This window comes from Chiloscyllium plagiosum, chromosome 16 (genome assembly GCF_004010195.1).
Source record: "Chiloscyllium plagiosum isolate BGI_BamShark_2017 chromosome 16, ASM401019v2, whole genome shotgun sequence".
Lineage (NCBI taxonomy): Eukaryota > Metazoa > Chordata > Chondrichthyes > Orectolobiformes > Hemiscylliidae > Chiloscyllium > Chiloscyllium plagiosum.
Window position 1 is genome coordinate 31577482 of NC_057725.1, and position 23083 is coordinate 31600564.

The 23083-nt window shown below is 41.2% G+C and overlaps 1 protein-coding gene across 2 annotated transcripts in view; it reads left to right on the top strand.

Annotated features, from left to right (window-relative positions):
• Nucleotides 1-3211: 3211 nt before the first annotated feature.
• The window catches only part of phrf1 (PHD and ring finger domains 1), a 103265-nt gene continuing 83393 nt past the window's right edge, over nt 3212-23083 (top strand). Inside the window, exon 1 of one of the 2 annotated variants that reach the window (XM_043705696.1) lies at nt 3212-3336. The gene's annotated coding sequence lies outside the window, so the exon portion shown is untranslated. Of the gene's footprint in view, nt 3337-20562; nt 20582-23083 lie in introns of those variants that run through there. The other variant, XM_043705697.1, reaches the window with a different exon arrangement.

Sequence of the window (23083 nt, forward strand, 5' to 3'; positions counted from 1 at the left end):
CTTATAGAGGTTTACAAAATTATGAAGAGCATGGATAGGATAAATATGCAAAGTCTTTTCCTTGGGGTCGGGGAGTCCAGAACTAGAGGGCAGTGGTTTAGGGTGAGAGGGGAAAGATATAAAAGAGACCTAAGGGGCAACATTTTCACGCAGAGGGTGGTACGTGTATGGAATGAGCTCCCAGAGGATGTGGTGGAGGCTGGTACAATTGCAACATTTAAGAGGCATTTGGATGGGTATATGAATAGGAATGGTTTGGAGGTATATGGGCCAGGTGCTGGCAGGTGGGACTAGATTGGGTTGGGATATCTGGTCGGCATGGATGGGTTAGACCGAAGGGTCTGTTTCCATGTTGTACATCTCTATGACTCGATATGTGTCCAATGTACTGTTTTGCTGTCCTTATTTATGTAAGAAGTATATTCGTATTTGAAACAGCTTTTTCAAAATCACTTGTGGAACATTTGCATCGCTGACTGACCAGCTTTTATTGCCCATCCCTATTTGCCCTTGAGAAGGTGGTGGTGATCTGCCTTCTGAAACTCCTGCAGTCCATGTGCTGTTGATAGACTCACATTGCCTGTTGGGAGGGATTTCCAGCATTTGGACCCAGTGACAGTGAAGGAACAGTGACATATTTTCAAGTCGGGATGGTGAGTGGCTTGGGGGGAACATGCAGGTGTTCCCATGTATCTACTGCTCTTGTCCATTCAGATGGATGTGGTCATAGATTTGGAAGGTGCTGTCTAAGGATCCTTGGTGAATTTCTGCAGGGCACTGTATAAATAGTACAAAATGATGCTACTGAGCATCAGTGATCAAGACAGTGGATGCTTGTCGATGTGGTTCAGAAAAGGTACACCATGTTCACTACAGGGAAACTTATTGGACACTTCTGTGGATCAGAATTGAATTCCACTTGGAGAGGCAAGGGTTAATCAAAGTTAGCAGAACTTTGTAAGGGGGAGATCATGTTTAACAAATGTGACTGGATTTTTTGCCAAGGTGACCAGGTCTGTAGTTGAATGTAGTACAGTTGATGTTGTCAAATGTATTTCAGTAAGGCTTTTGAGAAGGTCTCACATGAAAGATTGGTTAAAAAGTTAAGAGTCCATAGGATCCAGGGCAATTAGTCAAAATGTTCTTAGTGGTAGGAAGCAGAGGCTAATGGTTGAAGGGTGTATTTTTCACTGGAAGCCCTTGTCCAATGGCATATCACAGGGTTTGGTGTTGAGTCTTTTGCTGTTTATCGTGTACATTAATGACCGAGACGTTAAAGTAGGGTGTACAATCAGTAAATTTGCAGATGATGTGAAAATCAGCTCTATGATTAATAGCAAAAAAAAAGCTTTAGATAACAATACAATACAGATCAGCTGGACTATGGCAAATGGAATTCAATCATAAAAAGTGTGAGGCGATGCATTTTGTGAGGACTGACAAGAGGGCACAAGTTTCATGGTAGGACTCTAGCAAGTACAGAGGATCAGAAAGACATTGTTGCATGTCCATAGATCCTTGAAAGCAACAGAACAGGTGGATAAGGTGGTTAAGAAGGCAGATGTCTTTACTAGTGATGGTATTGAATACGAGAAGGAAGTTATGATGGAACTGCATGTAAGTGTGGAGTACTGTGTAATTCTGGTATCCACACTATCAGAAGGTTGTGATTACACTGAAAAGGGTGCAGAAAGATTCACTGCGAATGTTGCCTGGGCTGCAGCAAATAAGCTGTGATGACTAGAAAGGCTGGAATTATTTTCCTTAGAACCAATTCAGCTGAGGAGGAATTTGATTGATGTGTACAAAGTTCTGAAGACACATTGACAGGGTGAATAGCATGAAATGTTTTTCCTTCGTAGCGGGGCCATTTACCAGCGGGCACAGTTTATGGTCAGGGCCAGGAGGTTTGGGGGTATTTTGTTCAGAATTCTTTTCATCCCAAGGATTGTGGGCATTTGGCACTCACTACCTTAAAGGGTGGTACGGGCAGAAACCCATAGCAGACAAGAGTGTTGCTGAACAAAGACAACTTGGTGTGCAGGTTCATAGTTCCTTGAAAGCAGAGTGTAGGTAGACAGGGTAGTGAAGAAGCCTTTATTGGTCAGTACATTGAATATAGAATTTGGGAAGCTGAAAATGTGTTGCTGGAAAAGCGCAGCAGGTCAGGCAGCATCCAGGGAACAGGAGAATCGACGTTTCGGGCATAAGCCCTTCTTCAGGCTGATCTTATAGAAATTTATAAAATTGTGAAGGGCATGTGAATAGTCAAGGTCTTTTCCCCAGGGCAGGGGTGTCCAAAAGTAAAGGGCATAGGTTTAAAATGAGAAGGGAAAGATTTAAAAGTGATCTAAGTGGAAGCTTTTTCGCACTGAGGGTTGTGCCTGTATGGAATGAGCTGCCAGAGGAAGTGGAGGAGGCTGGTACAATTACATTTAAAAGGCATCTACGTGTGTATATGAATAGCAAGCGTTTCGAGGGATATGGGTCAAATGCTGGTAAATGGGACTTTTAATAAATAATTTAGGATATTTGGTCGGCATGGACGAGATGGACAGAAGAATCACCTTTATGATTCTACAAGGTTGCCGACAATGCTGCAAAAAACTCTGTACCAAGCATAAAATCAAGTTGACTAACAGGTTTTTTTCAGACAACTGTGTGGGAAAGATGTGGAGGGAATGAAGAGAACACAGAAACGTTCTGCAAGAATGGTTGATGAAGTTAGTTAAGAAAATGATTTGAAAAAGGCTGCCCTGAAGAAAGCAGAGGGGACTTGATCCAAACATTCAAGATCATGAGAGGTCTGAGTAGAGTAGACGGATAAATGTTCCCACCCATGAAGAGACTGACAAATAAATATTTAAAGTAAAAGAAGCGAAAGCGAGATGAGAACAAAAATGTTTCACGCGAGGAGTGTTTAAGGTCTTCAACGTGCTATTCTGTGGCGGAGCCTTCAATATAGGGAGGAGGCTGGTCATAAAGTGACTTGCTCATTCACCGAACCAGTATATGCACGATGGGCCACATGGTCTCCTTTTGCGCTGTGACAATACAGTGATTCTGCCGCCGAGGCTCAGCGAACACACGTAACACCATAACGAAGCGGCTCGATCGCTCGGCTGTTTCCGTCGGCCGCTCCGTGCAGCCCCGGCGTCGCTCGGCTGTTTCCGTCGGCCGCTCCGTGCAGCCCCGGCGTCGCTCGGCTGTTTCCGTCGGCCGCTCTCGGTGTAGCGCCGAGGCGCTGCGTTCGCGGAGTGGGGCCTGTGTGGCGACTGAGTGACAGGCAGCGAGCGCCCCTGGAGCTTCCACCCCAGGGACCCAGAACGGAGCGAGGTGAGTCGGATGGTCACTAGGTCGGGGTGAGGGAGGAAGGAGCAAGGTCAGAGTCCGACTAGTCCGCTGCTTTAGCAAGGCACAGCTTGAGGCCTAACCCGCCTCCGTGACAGAGTAATCCACAGGCCGCGGTCACTTCCAGCGGTGGGAAACAAGCCTTGGGAGCCGAGTGGCAGAGCCCACAGGATGAGCTGGGGAGGACGGGTGGTGGGGGAATTCGGTAAGGAGGCGGCTGGGTGAAGGGAGTCCTTGGTGGAGGCCTAGCTGCAGGCGTTATGAGCGGGATACTGCAGGAACTCAAACCCCAGGCCTGTCATCTCACACCAAAATAAACGGGCCTCCCTCTCACTCCGTTTCTGCGGACGTCTACAGCTGCAGCCGCAAGGCACGGTGCCCCTGTTTTCCTCCGACTCGCATACACATTTGGCTTCTCTGTCTCAAATGTTTATACGTAGACTTTCTGTATAAAGCCTCTCGATACACTTAAAGGGGCCTCGAAATGCTATCTCTGGGCTTGGGGTGCAAGAGAGCAGGGGGAGAATGTGCTGAAACTTTATAAAGTTCTGGTTAGGTCACAACTAGAATATTCTGTCAATCTTTACTCAAGGAAGGTTGCTAAAGTCCTTGAGAGGGTGCAGAGGAGATCTTCCAGATCGGTTACGGGGACATCAGGTACAATTTTAGGTTAGTGAAGCTGGTGTTGTTCTTGCAACAAAGGAGACCGAGGAAGATTTGAACACAGCATTTTAAAAAGATTAGGCCATTCAACCCCATAGCCCTCACTTGTCTGCTGTTTCAAAAGTCTGCCTACCTGTTCTTTAATGAATAATCCTCGGATAAAGGCCCAATCAGTCTGGCTATTTACATTTGATAAAGTAACCCCTTCACCCCAAGAATTAGTCCATTGAAATTCTTGAACTGCTTGCAATGCCAGTCTTCTCTTAATAATGGTGATCAAAACTGTATGTAGTACTCCCAGTGAGGAGGAGAAAGTGAGAACTGCAGATGCTGGAGATCAGAGTCGAAAAGTGTGGCACTAGAAAAGCACAGCATATTCAGGCAGCATTGGAGGAGCAGGAGAATCAACGTTTTGGGCCTAAGCCCTTCCTGATGAAGGGTTTTTGCCTGAAACATCAATTCTCCTGCTCCTCGGATGCTGCCTGATTTGCTGTGCTTTTCTAGTGCCACACTTTTTGTACTCCAAGTGACGCCTCACCAAAATTCTCTGTGACTTTCCAATTAAATTCCAAACACCAGCAGTAAAGACCAAAATTCCATTTACCACCTTAATTAGTTGTTGCACCTGCATGCTAACCTTTTGTGTTTCATGCCCAAAGTCATCCAGATCCTTATGGGCTCCACCTTTTGGAGTCTCACTTTATTGAAAGATTAATTTGTCTTTTGATTCATGACCTCACATTTTTCTAAAAACCGTCTGCCAAGTTATTGCCCACTCATCTTATTTCTGTACCATTGCCGATTTCTTATGTCCTCATGGCAACATTTTTATGTTGTTAGAAAGTTTGGATACATTACACCTTGTACACCCGGTTTATTCCTCCAAGTCTTTAACATAGATAATAAATAGTTGAGGCCCTAGGTCTGATCTTTGTAGTACTCCAGTTGTTACATCTTTCCAACCCGAAAAAGACCTATTAATCCCACCTGTTTTCAGTGTTTTCTCAATCCACACTGATACAGTGTCCTAACCCAGCTTATCAAATGACTTCTGAAAATCCAGCTGCATTAGATCCTCAAAGAGCTCAAACTAATTTGTCAAATGTAATTTCCTTTTCATAAAACCATGTGGACTCTGAATGTGTTAAGCTTTTCTAAATGTTCAGTTATTTCTTCCTCAGTGGACTCGAGCACTTTCTCAATGACAGATGTCAGGCCAACTAGGCCATAGTTTGTAGCTTTCTGTCTCCTTCCGTGTGGTATGGTGGCTCAGTGGTTAGCACTGCTGCCTCACAGCGCTGGGGGCAGGGTTTTATTCTACCCTCAGTGACTATCTGTGTGGAATTTGCACTTTCTCCCAGTGTCTGTATGAGTTTCCTCTGGGTGCTCTGGTTATCTCGCACAGTCAAAAGTTGCGCAGGTTAGGGATTGACCATGCTAAATTGCGGATAGTGTCCAGGGATGTGTAGGTTAGGTGCGTTAGCCATGGGAAATGTGGGTGGGTCTGAGTGGGATGTTGTTTGGAGGCTCGGTGTGGACTTGATGGACTGAATGGTCTGCTTCCATACTGTGGGAATTCTAGGGATTCTGTGATTCTCCTTTCTTGAACAATGGTTTTCCAATCCATTAGAACCTTCATAGAACCTCCAACCCACTGAGTTCTGGACTATTTTGATCACTGCCACCTCTATCTCTGCAACCACTTCCAATAAAATCCTTGAATGAAGGCCATCAGGTTCTGGCAACTTTTCTGCCTTGAGTCGCATTAGTTTGTCAAATACTTTGTCCCTTGTTGTAGAGGCTATATAACAAGACCCTTCCTCTCATTAGCACCTTGTGTAACTGCTATCTTTGGGATGTTTATAGTGTGCTCCATTGTGAAGAATGATGCAAAACTTTGGTTTAAGTTTGCCATCTCTGTGTTCCCTGTTATGGATTCCCCAATCACATCCTGCAAGGGACTCAGATTTACTTCAGCTACTTTTTAAAAATATTTCTGTAGGAACTGTTGCTGTTTGTTTTCATATTTCTTGTCAATTTATTTTCAGAATAAATTTTTCTCCCTTTATTATCTGTATAGAGATCTGCTTCAGATTCCTAAAGGATTTACAACCCTCTGACCTACCACTGGTTTTCACCATTTTGCTTGGCTTAGGTTTGATTAGATGCTCTCTTTGACCATCTTTGTTAGCCATGGGTGTTTTATTTTTTTCATTGGGTTCTTTATGACTGCAGTAATGTTTTGATAGATGTGATGAAATATCTGCTTAAACGTCTGCCACTGGTCATCCATTGACCTTCCTTTAGTCTATTTGCTGAGCCTGTAGTAGACAATGCTTTTTTTCTTGCATCTGCAATTGCCCTTATTTAAGTTCAGGACACTGAGACCCGAGTTGCTCTCTGTCAAACTGAATTTGAAATTCTGCGTGTTCTGATTGCTACATCTAAGAGGATACTTTCATAAGAGATCTCTTATTAATCATACATTATTGGATCTAAGACGGCCTGTTCCCAAGTATGTGATGCAATGTTTTGCTCTCCAGAAACAATCTCTGATGCACTCTATAAATTCATTTTCTGCATTACACATGTCAATCTGATTCACCAAGACAGTACGCCGATTAAAATCACCCATGACAATTGTACCTTTCTTACATGCCTCCATTATTTCCCATTTTATATGTTTTCTTACAGTGAGACAATCCTTTGAGGGGCTATAAACAACTCTCACTCAGACTTCTTTCCCTTGCTATTTCTTATTTCCACCAAACTAATTATACATCACAACCCATTGCACTATACTACCACCACACTAATAACAACCTTTTATTAACAAAGCTACTCCACTTCCTTTTCCTTTACACTAATTTTTCCAAAACTCTAATATCCTTGAATATTGAGTTTCCAGTCTTGGTCAGCCTATAACACTACCTCTGTGGTAACTGTCAAGTCATGTTCATTTATTTCTGTTGTATTGTCATTGTGCTGTGTTATTGCTTCCCTGTTCTAATTTCTGCTCATTTTGTTTGGGCCTTTTTGTCACACTTTGATTATCATTAGCCTCTTAACTGCCCTGCACCCCTACTGTCTCATTTCTTTTTGTTTTTTTTTCAAATTTTCCTACAATTGAACTCCTTGTACTAATTAGCTTAAAGCACTGTCTATAACCCTAGTTCCACGTTTCCCCAATGGACTCCTGTGGTGCAGTGATAGTGCCCTTTCCAATAATTAAAAGGTTTGGGTTCATTCCCCACCTGTACTAGATGTATGTCATTGCATGTCAGAACAGGTTGATTAAAATAACTATACACTGTGCCAAAAGATCGGTCCTGGCATGATTCACATTAAGCCTGTCCCATCAGAAGAGTACTCTTTCCCTAGTGCCACCTGAATTGGAACTCATTTCTCCCACGCCAGTCTTTGAGCCATTTGTTTACCTCTCTAATCTTATTTACCCTACACCAAATTGCATGTGCCTCAAGTAGTAATCTGCAGGTTATTACTTTTGTGGTTCTGCTTTTTAATTTGGCCCTGAACTGCTTGTAATCCCTCAACCAAATCTCTTTCCTAGTACTACCTATGTCATTGGTATGCATGTGGACCATACCAAGTGGATCCTTCCCTTCTCACTCCAAAGTTCCTGTCCAGCACATAAGATATGCCCTGACCATTGGCACCTGGTAGGTAATATGGCATTTCAGACTCTCTGTCTTTGCTGCAGAGAGCAGTATCTATTCCCCCACCTATTATGAATATGTTTCTCCTGTCTCCACCTACTTGAAAGGCGTGCTGTACAATGGGTACTGTACTCCTCCTACCTGCAGTCTATGCCTTGACCATATTGGGAGCAAGAGCTCCATAACCATTGGACAAGGGCTTTAGCTGTGGCTGTGGCTCCTCCAAAATAAATGCTGGATCTCCATACCTGCTTCATTTGCAGTCACACCATCTGTTCCTGACTACGCCCCAAGTTTGATGTAATTAATGTAAGGGGTGTGACTGCCACCTGAAACAGAGTGTCCAGGTAACTCTCCTCCTCCCTGATGTGTTGCAGGGTCTGCAGCCCGGACTCCAGCTCATCAACTCTGAGTCAAAGTTCCTCGAGCAGCCAACACTTGCTGCAGATGTGATCGCCGTAGATCGTACTGGCGTCCACCAGCTCCCACATCCTACAGCTGCAGCACGTCGCATACCCAGACATCACTATTCTATTTAATTAATTATTTTGGATGTTAAATATTTTCGAAGTGAATTTCCTAACTGTACTCTCTCAGTTGTAATAATGTCTCCTGATTTAAACTACTTGACCAATCAAAAGACACATGGAAGGAACACCTACCAAATACCTACCTATTTTCCTGGGAAGCCACACTTGGCCTCTGAAAGGTGGAAACAGGTTGAAGGGCTCTCTGCTACCAGTTTTTACCTCCCACCATTTGCCCTTCTCACACTGCTCTCCAAGTGTAAGAGGTATAGAATATTATGACAGATTTAGATGAGTTAGCAAGGATAAGTTGATCCCATTAGCCAACTGTACAAGTAGAAGAACTAGGGTTCACAGATTTAAGATTTGGGAAAGGAGTGCAACAGGGCCAAGAAACAGTGAGTGGTAATGAACTGAAACAAGCTGCCTATGAGGGCAGTAGAAATGGGGACTATGAGTGACTTTCAGGGGGTATCAATGTGGACTTGGACTGACTGGATACTCTTCAGAGAGATATGAACGTGAGCCAAATTGACTCATACATTAGTTGCTGTCTTCATATAGGTAGGGATTGCCATAAAATATAAGCGTAAAGCCTCTGTAATATATATATCTGTGGGATCTATGAAGAATCTATATAGAATTGTGGAATCCCTAGAGTATTGAAGCAGGCCATTCGGCCCATTGAGTTCATACTGGCTCTCTGAAGAGCGTTCCATATAGACACTATCCCTGTAACCATGCATTACCCATGACTAACCCCTTAATCTACACATCCCTGGACACTATGGGCAATTTAGCATGGCCTGTCCACCTAACCTGCATATCTTTGGACTGTGGGAGGAAACCAGAGCACCCAGAGGAAACCCATGCAGATATAGGGAGAATGTGTGAACTTCACACAGACAGTTACACAGATAGAGGGTGGAATCGAACCCAGGTCCCTGGTGGTATGAAGCAGAAGTGCTAACTACTGAGCCACTGTGCTACCCTATTTTTAAAAAAATACCAATGGAAACTCCAGGCAGAAATCAGCCAAGGGAGTGAGATCATTTGAAGTTTTTGACGACTGACAGAAATCAGTCCTTGGTAGGTAAGAATACCTTGGGTGATGTTACATAGGCAGCACAGAAAAAGCCATTAGGGCTCAACTGGTCTCAACATTTATGTCCCATCTGAGGCTTGTTTAACCCTGTGTTGTCTTTATGAGGGTTAATGGAGAAAGAAAGGCTTTCCTTAATCTTGCTTGTTTCATGAATCTTGTACATTAGTTCTCTCTACAACTATCTGGCAGTGGAACAATGTGTGCTATCTCTAAGCCTTCTTATTATAATGTGGCAGTCTATTTATGAACAAGGTCCTGTGAAGAACATCTTAAATAAATTATCAAAAGATCTGCTCGCTGTTTTTTTATTCTTTGATGGGATATGGGTGTCACTGGAAATGCCAGCATATTTTTGCCCATCCCTGATACCCTTGAGTCAAGTGACTTGCTGGACCATTTTAAATAGCAGTTAAGAATCAACTACATTGCTGTGCTTCTGGAGTCATATGTAGGCCAGACTAGGTAAGGTTGGCAGATCTCTTTCTCTAAAGGACATTAGTGAACCAGATAATTTTTTACATTAATTGATAATAGTTGTCAGAGATAAATGTTCAATTCTAGAGTTATTAACTGAATTTAAACCAGCTGCCATGGTGTGATTTGGACCTTTGTCTCATTCATCTGGGCTTCTGGATTATAGTTTAGCAATTTTACCCCATGTCACTGTTTCTCTGTATGAGAGTTAGGTGTTGACCAATATAGAAGGAGAGCTTCCCAGCTCGCTTTTAATAGTTCTGTAGAATCTCTTACATTTCCCTGGAGAGGACATATGGATCTTGGTTTAACATCCCATTCGAAAGATGGCATGTCTAATACTGTGCCTCAGTAATGCCAGCGAAGGGATTTTGAAGATGTGATAGGAAAATACACTAAAAAAGAAACTTAAGTACACATCTAAAGAAAACTCCATAGTCTCTCTTAGTTTCTCTAAGGCACAATCACGGAAAGGTAAATCCTCTGGTTAACAAAAATAGTTAAATATTCCATTAGATCAAACGAGCTGGCTTATAAGGGTGCCAGAAAACAGTGGTGAGCCTGAAGTTCAGGAAGGAAATTAGAACTCAGCAAAGGAGGGCCGAGAAACTGATTTGGGAAAGCAAAAAGGTAATATGAATGCTAATTACCAAGGAACATTAAAGCAGATTGCAAAAGTTTTAAATGTATGAAAAAAGATCAGCTAGGACAGGAGAATTTATAGTGGAGAAACTATACACTTACTTGGTGCTTGTCTTCATTGGAAGATGATGCAGAAATTCTCCCAGAAACATTGGGTGACCAAGGGTCTTGTGAAACTGGGGAACTAAAATTAGCATTAGTAAACAAGAATTACTTGAAAGATTAAGTGGATTGAAGGATAATAAATCCCCTGGTCCAGATGAACACCTTTCCAGACTGTTGAAGGAAGCTGCTAGAGAGGTATTGTTTGCATTGGTGGGTAGTTTTCAAAATTCGATCATTTTTGGAAAAGCTCTGGCACATTGGAAAGTAGCAAATGTAGTCCCTTTGTTTAAGAAGGGAAGAAGAGGCAAAATTGAGAACTATGGATCTGTTAGTTTCATGTAATGATTGGGAAAATTATAGTATCTATTATGATGTGTTTGGTAACTGGACATTTAGAAACATTTGATAAAATTGAGCAGGTTTGTCATGCATTTATGAAAGGAAAATCAGTTTGACAATGTTGTTGAAGTTTATTGAGGTTATTTCTTGTAAGGAAAACCAGTGGATGTGGTGTGTTTTGATTTTCGAAGCTTCTGTTAAGGTCCCACAGAAGTATTGTAAATAAAGTTAGAGCTCTCGGGGTTAGACCAGAAAGGATGACAGTGTTGCCAGCACTGTCATTGTATTATTTCTAGTTCTGAGTCCACAGAGTTGCAGGTAATTTAGATGTGAGAACAAATTGTAATATATCCAAGTTTACTGATGATACCATACTGGGTGGAAATGCAAGTTGTGAGGAGAATTCAAGGAGGCTTCAGGACACCTTAGAGGCTAAGTGAATAGACTAGAACATGGCCAATGAAAAATAATATGAGTAAATGTGAAGTTATTCACTTTGGGGAAAAGAAAAACAAAAAGACAGAATACTTCTTAAACAGTGAATGGTTCGATAGTGCACTTCATAGAGTCATACAGCTGTACAGTATGGAAACAGACCTTTCGGTCTAACTCATCCATGCTGACCAGATATCCTCAATGAATCTTGACCAATTTGCCAGCATTTAGTCCATATCCCCCTCAACCCTTCGTATTCATTTACCATTCGGATGCCTTTTGAATGTTTTAATTGTACCTGCCTCCACCACTTCCCCAGGCAGCACATTCCATACATGCACCACCCTCTGCATGATAAAGTTACCTCTTAGGTCAATTTTAAATCATTCCCTTCTCACCTTAAAGTTATGTCCTCTAGTTTTGGATTCTACTACCTCAGGGGAAAGACCTTGGCTATTTACCCTATTTATGACACTCATGATTTTATAAACCTCTGTGAGGTCACTCCTCAGCCGCCAATGTTCCAGGGAAAATAGCCCCACTCTATTCAGCCTCTCCCTATAGCTCAAACCCTCCATCCCTGGCAACATCCTTGTAAATATTTTCTGAACCCTTTCAAGTTTTACAAGATCCTTCTTATAGCAAGGAGACCAGATCTGAACACAGTAGTCCAAATGTGGCCTAACAATATCCTGTATAGTGGCAACATGACCTCCCAACTCCTATATGTAATGTACTGACCAATAAAGGCAAGCATACCATACACCTTCATACATCTTCCTCATTATTCTGTCGACCTTCCAAGGAAGTATGAGCCTTCACTCCAATGTCTTTTTGTTCAGCAACACTTCCAAGAACCTTGCAGTTAAGTGTCTAGGTTCTGCCCTGGTTTGCCTTTTCAAAATGCAGCACCTCACATTTATCTAAATTAAACTCCTGCCTGTCCAAAGGGACCTGGGTATCCTTGTTCATGAGTCACCAAAAGGTAGCATGTCCATGTAGTAAGCAGTAAGGCAGGGGTGTGTGGTGAAAATGGTACATTCTCCTTAATTGCAGTGGGATTTGAATACAAGAGTAAAGATACCTTGCTGCTGTAGAGCTTTGATGAAATTTTATCTACAGTACTGTCTATAGTTTGGTTCCTTTTTTTTAAGGAAGGATATCCCGAGGATGGCAGTATTGTCTTATGCAATGAGATTGTAGATAATGGGTGTGTATTCCAGTTTGATAAGCCAAGAACTAATTCATTGTGTGAAGTAGTCTGATGTTCTTTCAATCTCTTTCTTTCTTGAAGATCTTCCTAAGAACTCTGATTCCCTCTTCTCAATTCCTCCTTTGTTAGAGTGGCCATTTTTGTTTCATTACTCCCCAAAGCACCTTGATTTTTGTTTAGAGCAAGGCCACAATGCTAGTTCAAGCTGTTGCTGATTATTTTTGATAATGTTATGAAGTACTATATCAGTGCAAATGTTAATGTCTCAAATATATTGATGTTCTTTCTGGAGACTTCACATTTTAGACATCACATCATATTTAATGCTGGATGATTCTGACTCAACTAGGATCTTTTCCGCATCTTCCAACTAATCTATGCACAGCATGATCCCACAAGCAATAGGATAAATAATTAAAATAATGACTGTCTTAATTGAGAGGTGAATGTTGAACAGGATATTGATACATCTCCTGTTGGAGGGTAGACTTTGCTCAGTGTGACTCCAGTAATATTGTATTTAAAGTGATAGTTTTATTTACGTAGACTGATACTTTTAAGTGAGGTTTGTATGTAAAACATTTTGGCTTAGTAATGAGGTCCCTGTCATTCAATCAGTTCATTTTGCTTTGCTGCCCCATGATCCAACTGTATTGCTTCCTATAGTGTCTACTATTGACAGGCCCTTCAGAAATTTTTCCTCCTCTGAAATTATTTATTGCTGTCCCCCAATGCATTCCAAGGGATACAGTATAAATATTTCTTCGAAACAGGAATTGCTGAATGAAAAGGCATCCAAGGTTCATCTCATTCTGATAGTCACATGGTACAATGATAAAGGAGTTGTTGACTAATCACGGCAGTGTAGCACTCTCAGTTCTGCACCGAAACATTATCGCAGATTACTTGTGTCTTAACCCAGGACCATCTCCCTCTGAGATCAGAGTTCCAAATGAACACAGTTCAGCATTTGGAAGGCAATGCTTTTAATAGACAATGCATTTTATTGTGAAAGTTCTATTATCTGCCAAACTTGAAACAAAAGAAATTTGATTCACAACTTCAAAATCTTACTTTTCCCCTAATTTCCCATAACTTTTAATATCCCACTGTACTGCTGTAGGTCCCTATTTTTAATATTCCACCCAGTTTAATTGCACTAACGCCACCTCCCCCCCGCCCTGCACAACAACTTCCCATAACCTTTAATATCTCAGCCAATCTAATCTTGCTGTCACAGTGGAACAATTACATGAAAAGCTCCACGGTCAATCTCATTTGCCTTCTATAATCCTGGTATTCATATTGTTGATCCAAAATTACTCTTTACCAGTTTGTTGCCATAGATCTAACCTTATGTCTAGGCATTTCCCTCACTACTGGAGAGCTTAGAATTGTAGAATCTTACAGCACAGAAGAATTGTTTGTTTCAGCACTTTGAGCGAGCTAACCAATTAGCCCACTGCTTCTGCTCTTTCCCAATAAACATGTATGTTTTTCCCTGCAAATACTTATTTAATGCCCTTTCAAAAATTAACTTTTAAATTTACTTCCACCATCTTTTCAGGCAGTGCATAACAGATCATTTTAAGTCCCTACGTAAAAAGAAATCTTCATCTTGCCTATTTTTTTTAATCATTCATTAACACCAGCTGATTTGCCTGACACTTAGGGGTCACTTCTTGGTAATGTCTACAAAGTGCAGGAAGGGTTTGTACAGGCTGCATTGGTGGAGTTTAGCTGCTCAGGGATCCTGGCTTGTACTGACCGTTTTTGCCAATGCAATTCAAAACTGACTGTCGTTCGACAGGATTGTTCGCTAGGAACTTGATGACTTTCTGTGTTTTGCATTCCTTTATCTAAAGAGTGCGTGCTTATAAGCTACTGAGATAGAAGGCAAGCAGTATGTGGATTAAACATGTCACCATGAGTGGTAAGTGAGGTGCAGCATGGATTTCAGTTGGCTTGTGTCACTCTGAATGTTGTGGGTGAGTAATATTTGCGAGGATGGGAAGTTAGGGAAGCAAGCGGAGGGAGCCAGTTATAATGCACTTTGAAATCAATTGTTCCCATCCCCTTGATCTTGTCATCCTATGTCTCTGTCCTCTGGTTACTGACTCTTTTAGAGGACAATTCTCCTTATTCATACCAACATTCAAAGACTCCTGGTCGTCTTGGGGGGGGTGGGGGGGAGTTCTCCTTATCTTTGCTTAAATGGGTGACCCCTCATTTTTAAATGGTGATACCTAGTTTCAAAGTCTCCCACATGAAGAAACATTTTTTCCACATTTACCCTCCCCAAGATCTTAGATTTCAAATAAGTTGCATTTTAATCTTCAAAACTCCAGTGGGCAAGTGGAATCTGTCCAACCTTTTCTCATAAAACACCCAATCTATTCCACGTATTAATTCATGTATAAACGTTCTCTGGACTGCTCCCAACACGTTTACATTCCTCCTTAAATAAAGAGGCCAATACTCTGCGGTCTGATGAATGCTCTATATAACTGAAGAATAATCTCCTTACTTATGTATTCAGTTTCCCTTGTAATAAATTATAAGATTCTATTAGATTTCTTAATTATTTGCTTCGTTGGAAGCTAATTTGTGATCCATGCATTAGGATACTCTGATCCCTCTGCATTTGAGTTCTGCATTTGCTCACCATTTAGGTAAAATGCTTTTTTTAATTCTTCCGACAAAATGGACTATTAATGTTTTCACAAGTTATTGATTTGCCAGATATTAGCTCACTCATGTAACCTTTTCACAACTTAATTTTCTACCTATCTGAATCATCAGCAAATTAAAACTTCTGCCCCATCATCTCCGTCAATCTGTCTGTGTCTTCCTGAAGTATAATACCATTCTCTGACTGTAAACTGTATTTCTGAATTTCATGCCATTGGCAAACCTTGAAATGATGCCCTAGATAATCAAATCCAGATCATTAATATACATAAAAAATGCAGTGATAATTTTGACCTGTAGAGTTCTACTTCCCTTTTGTCTGAAAAACAACTGCTCACCCCTACTCTAATATTCAATTAATTTTATGCGCATGCTTTCAATATCCCTTTAGTCTCCTGGACTTCGACTTTGCTAACTTATGAAATCTCTTTGGCAATCAGAGATCTGAGGGAACCTGTTCCTTTCAAGCAAGCCACATTTACCACTTTATATTTTAACATTCTTTATATACTGTTCCAAGATGTTATCTTGTGAAGTACATTTTAATTGATTTACGTGCTTGTCATTATTGATTGTTGAAATACCTGTGCCAGTGGTCAGATTGAATATAATGACTACATATTTTAAGTTCATCAATTGATTCAAAGAATATTTTTGTAAGTTGTTATTGCTTTTGCTACAAGAGATTTATTCGTAGAATTTAAGAATTTTACAGCATAGAGGAACAACATACTGTATCTGTAATTTGAAAGAAATACCCATTTATTCTTGTAAATTTCATTTTGTTTTACTTCTTGAAGTATTTATCCATTTCCCTTTTAAAAGCTAATATGGATTCTTAATCCACTGCTGCTTTTTGCACATGAATTAAAAGTTCTAACAATCTCAGTCAAGGAAATGGTAGAGGGGTTGAATAAATGCTTTGTGTCTGTCTTCATGGTAGAAGAAAATAATAGCATTTCAAAAATACTAAATAATCAAGGAACCAAAAGGGCCACTAGAGAAAAAGTGAATTCACGGGGGCCAAAGACTGATAAGTCCACTGGTTCCGATGAAATGCATCCTAGGATATTAAAACATTAGTTACAGAGATAGTAGTTACACAAGTAGTAATCTTCCAAGAATCCTCAGATTCTGGTAAGTGCTGGAGGATTGGAAAACTGCCAATGTAATACCTTTATTTAGAAGGGAAAGGAAACAAAATAAAAAGGTATCTCCAGGCCAGTTAGTTTAACATTTATTGTTAGGAAAATGTCAATAGTCGATGAAAAGAAACATAATAGCACGGTATTTAGAAATATGTAATATAACGAAACAGAGGCAGTGGTTTCATGGAGGGGAAATCAAGCCTGGTCAATTTATTAGAGTTCTTTGAGGAAGTAACAAGCAGGATAGAGAGAAGGAAGGAAGACTAACATTCATCAACCTTCCTCAGAGCTTGCTGAAAATTAATCTTCAGCAACTTATCGACAAGAACACCCAAGTCCCTTTGCACGTCTACATGTTCCAACCTCTTACCAGTTACAAATACTCTGCACATCTGTCCTTTCTGTCAAACTGGATAACCTTACATTTTCCACATTACATTCAATCAATGATCTTGCCCAATCACTAAACCTGTACAAATCTGTATGAAAATGTTTACATCTTCATGCATTCATACTTTTAAACATTTCTGCTTAGTTTTGTAAAATTGGAAATATTACGTTTTGTTCCTTGTGTCCAAGTCCATGGCAAAGGATAAATAAAGTCAAGAAGTTAAAAACGTGGCTCAAAGATTGGTGTGGAATGGGTTTCAGTTGGTGAAACACTAACACTAACAGGTAGTTCCAGTATAATGAGAGTCTCGTTAACATGACTCTCGTTAACATAAAATACTAAATAATCAAGGAACCAAAAGGGCCATTAGAGAAAAAGTATTCAGGAAATTCACGGGGCCAAAGACTGATAAGTCCACTGGTTCTGATGAAATGCATCCTAGGATATTAAAACATTAGTTACAGAGATAGTAGTTACACAAGTAGTAATCTTCCAAGAATCCTCAGATTCTGGAAAGGTTATGACCTGCTTGATGAATTGTGGATGCTGTTTGGATAATGCAAACTTTTTACTGAATGGGTATAGCAATTTTCTATAACAATCTTGTACAGCGAGATTTTCTATAGTGCGGGATTACAGAGGAATGCAACTATTACCTTAAAGCAGAAGTATCTGTAAGGGATAGAAAGGAGCTGTTCATGTGGGATGTGCTTCAAATGAACTGTTTGGGAGAAAATAATTTTGGGGGTTAACTTGCAATTCATATCAAGGCAAACAGCAAGCGCTTCTTTAAATGTATAAAAAGGGGAGAGAAAGGCTAAAATGAACCTGCGCCCCTTTAAGGATGAGGCTGGGAAAATAACAGTGGTGAACTAGGAAATGGCAGAGGAGTTGAATTTTGTGTCTATCTTCGAGATAGAGGACAATAGCATTTCAAACATACTAGGAATTCTTTCACTGGATCTGGATGTTAATGGCAAGGCCACCATTTGTCCCCTATCCTTACTTGCTCTTGAACTGAGTGGCTTCCTGCACCATTTCAATAGACAATAGATGCAGGAGTAGGCCATTCTGCCCTTCAAGCCAGCACCACCATTCATTATGATCATGGCTGATCATCCTCAATCAGTATCCTGTTCCTGCCTTTGCCCCATAACCCTTGATTCCACTCTCCTTAAGAGCTCTATTCAACTCTTTCTTGAAAGTATCCAGAGACTTGGCCTCCACAGCCTTCTGGGGCAGAGCATTCCACACACTCACCACTCTCTGGGTGAAGAAGTTTCTCCTCAACTCCGTTCTAAGTGGCCTACCCCTTATTTTTAAACTGTGTCCTCTGGTTTGGGGCTCACCCATCAGCGGAAACATGCTTCCGGCCTCCAGAGTGTCCAATCCTTTAATAATCTTATACATCTCAATCAGATCCCCTCTCAGCCTTCTAAACTCAAGGGTATACAAGCTCAGTCGCTCCAATCTTTCAACGTAAGATAGTCCTGCCATTCTGGGAATTGACCTCATGAACCTACGCTGCACTCCCTCAATAGCCAGAATGTCTTTCCTCAAATTTGGAGACCAAAACTGCGCACAATATTCCAGGTGCGGTCTCACCAGGGCCCTGTACAACTGCAAAAGAACCTCTTTGCTTCTATACTCAATTCCTCTTGTTACGATGGCCAGCATGCTATTAGCTTTCTTCACTGCCTGCTGTACCTGCATGCTTGCTTTCATTGACTGATGTACAAGAACACCTAGATCTCGTTGTACTGCCCCTTTACCTAACTTGACTCCATTTAGGTAGTAATCTGCCTTCCTGTTCTTGCCACCAAAGTGGATAACCACACATTTATCCACATTAAACTGCATCTGCCATGCATCTGTCCACTCACCTAGCCTGTCCAGGTCATACTGTAATCTCCTAACATCCTCCTCACATTTCACCCTGCCACCCAGCTTTGTATCATCAACAAATTTGCTAATATTACTTGTAATACCATCATCTATATCATTAATGTATATTGTAAAAAGCTGCGGTCCTAGCATTGATCCCTGCGGTACCCCACTGGTCACCGCCTGCCATTCCGGAAGGGAGCCGTTTATCACTACTCTTCGTTTCCTGTCAGCCAACCAGTTTTCAATCCAAGTCAGTATTTTGCCCCCAATATCATGCACCCTAATTTTGCTCACTAACCTCCTATGTGGGACTTTATCAAAGGCTTTCTGAAAGTCCAGGTACACTATATCCACTGGATCTCCTTTGTCAATTTTCAGAGTTACATCCTCAAAAAATTCCAGAAGATTAGTCAAGCATGATTTCCCCTTCATAAATCCATGCTGACTCTGACCTATCCTGTTCTACTATCCAGATGTGTCGTAATTTCATCCTTTATATTTGACTTCAGCATCTTTCCCACCACTGAGGTCAGACTAACTGGTCTATAATTCCCTGCTTTCTCTATCCCTCCTTTCTTAAAAGGTGGGACAACATTAGCCACCCTCCAATCCACAGGAACTGATCCTGAATCTATAGAACATTGGAAAATGATCACCAATGCATCCACGATTACTCGAGCCACCTCCTTCAGTACCCTGGGATGTAGACCATCAGGTCCCGGGGACTTATCAGCCTTCAGACCTAACAGTCTCTCCAACACTATTTCCTGGCAAATATAAATTCCCATCAGTTCAGGTCCTTCAGCCACTATTACCTCTGGGAGATTGCTTGTGTCTTCCCCAGTGAACACAGATCTGAAGTACCAATTCAACTCTTCTGCCATTTCTTTGTTCCCTGTAATATATTCACCTCTGTCTTCAAGGGCCCAGTTTTAGTCTTAACCATTTTTTTGCCTTTCACATACCTAAAAAAGCTTTTACTATCCTCCTTTATATTTTTGGCCAGCTTACCTTCATACCTTATTTTTTCTTTGCATTTCAGCAGGTAGTTGGAGCCATCCTGCACCCAGTAGAAATAAACTTTCTCAGTTTATCTCTTCCAAACTCTTTGTGGGAACAAACAAGTCACCTCCATTTTACATTACGTGTGAAAGTATGCAGATATCTCCTCGGAAATTAATCTTGATTTTGTTTGTAGTGCTTTAATTTAATTTATTTTAACATTAGATTTTAAGTAGTAGAAGTGATTCTATTCCATTCAAAAAATGTAAATATTTCCAAATGTAGGAATTTTATTCCATATAGGTTAAATTATAGCATAACGTTCTATATCTGAGCTTTGCACCTTTGACATTAGCATGTTTAAGGTACCTGGAGTAATAAGATGTGATGTATGGATTTGCTGTATGTATCTGAAAACATTAAAAAATGAAATGGATTTATTTTGAAGTCATCAGGGAATTGACTGACTACTTTTTGGCAGATTCTGTGGGATTTAATGTATGTTAGCACAATTGATCCGAAACTATATAACAAAACAGATTATACAGTCTGAATTGTATCTCTTTTCTGTTTCATAACCTATAAATAAAAGCATCGAGTTGCATATCTAATTTGCTGACTTGTTCTCAGTTTATTTTCTTGATTAAATCCATCATATCTGTTGGAATTGTGGGTTATGTTGAAAACACAATTTTTTTCAAGTGCATAGTAGTTCATCGTTTTGAACCTCAATCTCTTCAATCCCCTAGTCTCTCAATACCGTGGTCACCCTACACCCTACACCATGCTGTCTCCTTACCTCCCTTACCTTGAATGTAAATGCAGGTTGTTGTGACTCATTCACAGGCTTGTGTCCTTCTGGGTACTAGAAACATGGGGTCATCACATTTTCTTCGTTCTTGTCTTCGTTGACATCTTCTTGTCCCTCAAGGTCAGTAATACACCTGCCCTTGGCAGGAACCTGTGCATGGAGTCTTTTAATGTGGGAATGCTGTTGTATTGCAGTTGAAAACTCTCAAACTCTGCCATGGGTGTTTTGGAAGGATTATAGGTTGATGATCAACATTTTAAACAATGTGATGAACATATTTCAATGGCCATTTGGTCCTGGAGCGCGACTTGAAGCTGGAGTTCTAGCTCATACAGATGTTACTCACTGCATCACAAGTCCTACAGGGCATAGGTTTTGAAGATGCTATCAGAGGAGCTGCAGCAAATTGTTGCAATGTACCTTTAGATGGTACATGCTGCTGTCACGAGCACTAGAAAAGGAGTGAACATTTAAGTTGGTGGAAGGTATGCCAATTGTGTGAGCTGTTTTGTTTAGAATAATGCCACCCCTCTGGTCAGTGAAACCTCAGGATGTTGTTGATGGGGAATTCAGCGGTGATGCTGTTCAGTGACAATGGAGGTTAGATTGTGTTCTGTTTGAAAATATTTATTGCCTGGAATTATCTAGCACCAATATTACTTGCTATTCATCAACCCAAATGTGGATGTTGTCCAGATCTGGCTGTATTGGGATAGGGATTGCTTCAGTATCTGAAGAATTGTGGATGAAACTTAACATTAGGCAATCATCAGTAAACATTCTCCCATCTGACTTTGTGATCGAGGAAAGGCCTTTGAGCAGCTGAAGAAGGTTTGGCCGAGGACACTGCCCTGAGTCACAGTGTGTCTACATTTCACTGAGCCCTGTTTTGCGAGGTCAAATGTTTTACTGCACTAGTGTATTACAACTGTAGATGAGGAAACTTGAATGTATAACTAGTAACTGCATGAGTTTTGTGAGACTTTATTTCCATATGATCTTGGAATGCCTAATTAGCATGGAAGTCTTTCTCTTTCAAGCTTCTATTCTTTAATCTTGGGTGTGAGGTCATCTTACAAAGGTGATACATTACTGCTGCTTGGCAGAATTTTGTATTTTGAATATTTTTCTCTACTCAACCCGACCCAGGGAAGCTTTCACTTGGCTCTTGTTTGTTGAATCTGCTATCAATCTGACTGTCTATGACTGGAAGCAGCAGAGACCACACCTTTAGCAGCTGTTATTCACACGGTCAGCCCGCAGAGCTCCTTTTGGTGGTGCCTCCATTGCTGAAGCCACTGCTGATGACGGGAGTCGAAAGAAGGCCAAGTGGGGCTTGGTGGCTGAGTACTGGACTGAGGCCAGGCAGAAAGCAGGGAGCTGGGGGGTGGCCACTGTGACCAAGAGCAGAGACTGAGACAAAAAAAAACTGCAAATGCTGGAATCCAAAGTAGACAAACCAGAGGTTGGAAGAACACAGCAAGCCAGACAGCACCTCCACCTCCTGATGCTGCCTGGCTTGTTGTGTTCTTCCAGCCTCCTGTATGTGTAGAGCAGAAACTGGGGACGAGTTTATCCTGTCTGGATTTTCTGTTCCAGTGGATTCTGCTTTGCTTTTCGTATGCTCAATGCAGTTATCATTTTGTGCTGGCAATAGTGTCGACATTAAAATTGGCAAGTGTATTTAGATGAAGGAGTGATGATGTACTGTCTGGTAGCTTATATTTTTCCCTTTGTTCGGGTAGGCGTGGATTTCAAATGTTTAAAACCTTTCGTTGGTGCAAGTGGCTAAGGGCTGGGCTCCGCATTCTGGGTTTAGGGTCTTGTCATAACTTTTCTCCCACATCAGTTCGTGTTTTGTGAAGTTTTAGGATTCAAGTCATATTTATAAAATGTTTCTGATTATCTGTCATCATTATTGGTCCTTTACCCCTCCCAGGAATCCAAGCAAGTTGGAGAAATCTAGAAAGTGAGGAGGGTGGAGGTGAAAAGAGGGTGAGTGAGTGAATGTGATAGAACATAGAGAACATAGAACATATAGAACATAGAACATAGAACAATACAGCACAGAACAGGCCCTTCGGCCCACAATGTTGTGCCGAACATTTGTCCTAGCTTAAGCACCCATCCATGTACCTATTCAATTGCCACTTAAAGTTCGCCAATGATTCTGACTCTGCCACTCCCACAGGCAGCGCATTCCATGCCCCCACCACTCTCTGGGTAAAGAACCTACCCCTGACATCTCCCCTATACCTTCCACCCTTCACCTTAAATTTATGTCCCCTTGTAACACACTGTTGTACCCGGGGAAAAGGTTTCTGATTGTCTACTCTATCTATTCCCCTGATCATCTTATACACCTATATCAAGTCACCCCTGATCCTTCTCCGTTCCAATGAGAAAAGGCCTAGCATGCTCAACCTATCCTCGTACGACCTATTCTCCATTCCAGGCAACATCCTGGTAAATCTTCTCTGCACCCTCTCCAAAGCTTCCACACCTTTCCTAAAGTGAGGTGACCAGAACTGCACACAGAACTCCAAATGTGGCCTAACCATAGTCCTGTACAGTTGCAACATCACTTCACGACTCTTGAATTCAATCCATCTGCTAATGAAC